The 4,529-nt window shown below is 37.3% G+C and overlaps 1 non-coding gene across 1 annotated transcript; it reads left to right on the forward strand.

Moving 5' to 3' along the window:
* Nucleotides 1–280: 280 nt before the first annotated feature.
* On the forward strand, nucleotides 281–387 carry LOC111918851 (small nucleolar RNA R71). The gene has a single exon (XR_002859350.1). It is a non-coding gene; the product is annotated as a small nucleolar RNA R71 (small nucleolar RNA).
* The last annotated feature ends 4,142 nt before the right edge of the window (nucleotides 388–4,529 follow it).

Below are 4,529 nucleotides of genomic sequence, written 5' to 3' on the forward strand. Positions count from 1 at the left end.
TCAAATTGCATGAATTGATTGGTCCATTTGGGTCAATCTCCTATCCATAGTGCTAAGCATTGCCATCACAACAGCCATCTCTTTAGTTTGTGCACCTCCACTGCCTTTTATTCCATCACGCCCTGGGTTGTGATACTCACGAGAGTGCTTTGAAAACTCTTCAATCAGCTCCTTAGCTTGATTTGGGTTCTTCTTTATTAGTTGTCCTTGTGAATCAAGGAGTTGTCTAGTCATGACATTCACCCCATCATAGAATATCAACATTTCTTGCTGAATATTGAGGTCATGTTGAGGACAATTCCTTAACAACCCCTTGTAGTGCTCCCATGCCTCGTATAATGATTCCCCCAGATTTTGTTCAAAGTTGGCAATAACCTTCTTGACTTTCGAGATTTTTGAGTGTGGGCAAAACTGATCTAGAAATTTCTCATGCAATTGGGCCCATGTGGTGATTGTACCAGATGGAAGAGCGTTCAACCAGTCTTTTGCAGCTCCTTTGAAAGTGACTGGTAACATCCTTAGTAAAGTTGTCTCGCTTGAGATATTAGGAGTATTAAGATAATCCGCAATATCATTGACCTCGTCTAAATGGTTGAAAGCATCCTCATGATCCTTCCTATAGAATGGGATATCCTTGAGTGCAGTAAGGATATGTCCCTTTAAATCGAATGTGGCATTGGCAGGAATCGTAGGATGTACTAAAACCGACCCCACATCATATCGAATGCGCTTCTTGTAATCCCCTATGGCCATCTCATCAATGTTCTCCATTTCGTTCTGCGGCTCGTTCTCGGGTTCACTAGTATAAAGTCCAAATTCTGTTTCTGATTCCTACTCGGTCTCGTATGGATTAGGACATTGATCGAAGACTTCAAACTTGCTCTTTGAGGCTGAACTCGATGCTTCCGTTTTCTTTCCTGACTTCCTTGAAAAGGCTGATTTCAGTTCTTGTAGAGGCGACTTCTTCTTATTCTTTTTGTACAGCGTAGACTCCGTATCTTCAAGCGGTGGCACCAAATGTGTGTTGGATCCTCTGGTCATGAACTATGGAAAACAATCAAAATAAAAACATAAAACTGAACAAAAACTAAAAAAAAATTTGTACTGACAGTCCACCACGACATGGTAAAAGTTACCACCTTGTGTTGTCGCAGAAAAACTAACAGAAAAAAAACCAAGAAAACTAAAAAAAACGAAACTCACGACGTGAACTTAAGACTCACGACGTGATCCTAGTACTGACTAAAAAACTAAACTTCAAAAGTAACTTTTTGCAAGTTTTACCCCATAAAAAGGATCGATCAATTTAAAGCAAACAAACTAATAATTAACTAAGTCGTTCCCCGACAACGGCGCCAAAACTTGATGTGCACAATAGTACCCACTAATTTTATAATTTATAACCTAACTACCTTAACTAACTAAAATGCACCTAGGCAGTGTACCTACTCGAATTATAGAATAGTTGGGTAAGTTGGGTGTCGATCACAATGAACAGTGTTAACTAATTTATTTATCTACTACTAAGTTAACCTAATTTTAAAGCAAAGATGGGGTTTTATCTGATTTTGCAAGACCAGACGAACTTAAAGCACATAATTCAATAAATTAGTTAAAAACACTCCTATCTAGTTCGAATCCACTTTGTCCTTATGGCTAGCTAATAATTATGGATTATCAAGTTGGTTATTATTATATTAGTAATTTAAGTCTAACTTTACTAATAATTAATTAATTCATGTAAAACTATGTATGGTCACACACAATTAAACACATAACCAATTATGATTATGAATATGCTATGTAAGATTTATTATGCAAACACAATTATGGTCATAATCTACGTTCTCTAGCATAACTAAATTTATTTACTCTAATTACTAACTAAGATTGGTCAATCCTAGCTCTAGCAATTTAATATTCACTAAATCACTAGGTAAACAAGTTCATGCAGTTAATGGTCACTAAGCTACACAGAACATGAATTTAAGCAACTAAAGAAACAAACATAAGCATGCTAGGTAACGATAAATCAAACACAAGCAATTCACCAACTAAATAAATCCATGTAAATTAAGCTATTCATAAGATAGAAGCTTCATCTAGCTAGACAAGAGTAGCTAGATTCAGATGTTCATAATAGCAACTAACAAACAAACACAAAATAAATAGGCAAACATGTTCATAAGTATCAAATAAATAACTAAATGATGAACCTCTACTCCCTTGGTGTTGAAAACCTTTTTCCAGAACTTCTCCTCTGCTAAAATTCGTCTTCTGGAAACCCTCCAATCAGCCAAAAGTCTCCCAAGTCGTAATGGCCAAGAGTATTTATAATATCTGAATTTTCACATGCCACGTCATGACAAGCGATTCACGACGTGATCCGTAAGTAATATGTATTCGCCAAGGACTCTTTCTTCGCGTACTTATCCTCTGGAAAGATCGAGACCACGTCGTGGTCTTCTAGTTCACATCGTGACTTCGGGTAAATCCGAAAATTTCTTCATCTTTTGTGCTTCAAATCTCCAATGTTCCATATATTGTCACTTTTGGTCCCTCTCTTCGAAAATGCTTTATTTTGGCTTCAAATAACATTTTATCCTTATAAGTACCATAATTCTATGCAAATAACCAAAATATTAACAAAAATGTCGATCAATATTGCCTAATAATATGTATAAATAACGCAATATCAGACATGTTGAGAGCTTGTGTGATAGACTTAGCTAAAGCTTGGGATACCCATTTACCACTCATCGAGTTCTCATACAACAATAATTATCACACTAGCATTAAAGTTGCTCCATTATAATCCCTCTATGGGCGAAAGTGCAGATCACCTCTATGCTGGGCTGAGGTGGGTGACACTCAGCTAGTGTAACGCCCATGTTTCTAGACTAGGCATTAATATTGATGTAATAGTCTAGGTTAACCTTTGTAACTCATTTTGAAATAATAGAAATGCATTATTTAAGTATTATGTGTTTTATGCTTAATTATTGTGACTTAACTGAATTAAGGATAAAATAAGCGTTAAAGTAAAATACTAGATAAAACCAATATCTATGAAGGAAGTTGTAATGGTCGTGAGAAGGGTTCCGGATATACAAAGAATGCCGAAATCCGAGTTATAACGAAGAAGTTATGACCTATCGTAGTTACGCCATAGAACCGATACGACACTGCGTGACGTAAATAGTGACTTTACGATTGAGCGATATTTAGCCTTAGTAATCTAAACTAAAGTCAAAGAGTACGTTAAACCGAGAGCATACATAAAAAAACGTCTAAATCTGACATCGTATGAGGAAGTTATGAGTTTTCTAAGTTTCGACTTAGCAGTATGCAACCCAAAGTTTGAATATGAGATCAAGTGATTTCTAGCCGAAACAATCTAGACGAGAATCGAAGATCTCGTCGATAGTAGTCCAACGGTAAAAAGACAGACAAAAACGGACGCTAGATGAAGAAGTTATGAATTTCTAACGGTGTTTTCCTGTCCCGGCCTACTAAAAATAATATAATAAAAATAAATTCAAAATTAGCCGACGGAGTCTAAACAAGAGTTGAAGAGCATAATCTGACCTACGCGTGGATATAAAGAACGTCCAAAACGGAGCTCGTATGCGAGAGGTATGAATTTCTGAAATTCGAAACACAAAGTTTGAGGCCTGTGTCAGAGTTCACGACGTGAACATGTGCTGGACGCCTTCCAGAGCAAGTGGACTGATGACGAACGCAGTGAACTATGCCTGACCAAACTCATGACGTGAATTTTTGAGATTCACGACGTGAATCCAGAAAATCAGCCCTATAAATAGAAACCGAAGGGCAGCCGATTTTGGTTGCTACTTTGGTACTCTTTCACACCCGATACCCTCTCTAGCCCTCTTGAAGCACCCCCGAAGCGCCGATATCATCCTGACACCCGAGGTAAGTCCCGACGCTCCGAAGATCCCGAGAGGAAAAGAGTTTTCGAGCCGAAGCTCTGCCCACGAGAAGCCCGGTGTGTGAAGATATCCCAGATTCATCGAAGAATTGCTACTTGAAGAGCCGTAGTGTTGTCCGACAATCGTCTTATCATGTGAGTGCATAGTCTCTTTCATAAACACCATTTTAGTACACGTATTGTTTGAATGTATTAAGTATACGTTTTGAGAGAGTGTATAATCCCTTTCTTCTAACACATATGTATGAAGTATCTTCTATAGAATACATGCTATGTGTATATGTATTATCTGTGTATTTGGAGTGAGTATTGAATGCAAATTTTATACATGTTTTAAGTTGTATATGAATGTATAAGTATATTGTTATCTACTAAAATGTTGGGTAAAACATGGGTAGATAGTTGACTTGTGATAAAATCATGGGAGGTCTCGATGTTTTTGCTGTTTCAGTCATCTAGTAGAGTTTAGATGACGACCACATAATTTTTTAGACAGTCTAGTAAAACACTGGCAGGCTCGCCACTTGGTAGCTGTTAAGGAACTTGAGTGATCATTTTTTGTACTCCATCCCCCACT

Source organism: Lactuca sativa, chromosome 5 (genome assembly GCF_002870075.4).
Source record: "Lactuca sativa cultivar Salinas chromosome 5, Lsat_Salinas_v11, whole genome shotgun sequence".
Taxonomy (NCBI): Eukaryota; Viridiplantae; Streptophyta; class Magnoliopsida; order Asterales; family Asteraceae; genus Lactuca; species Lactuca sativa.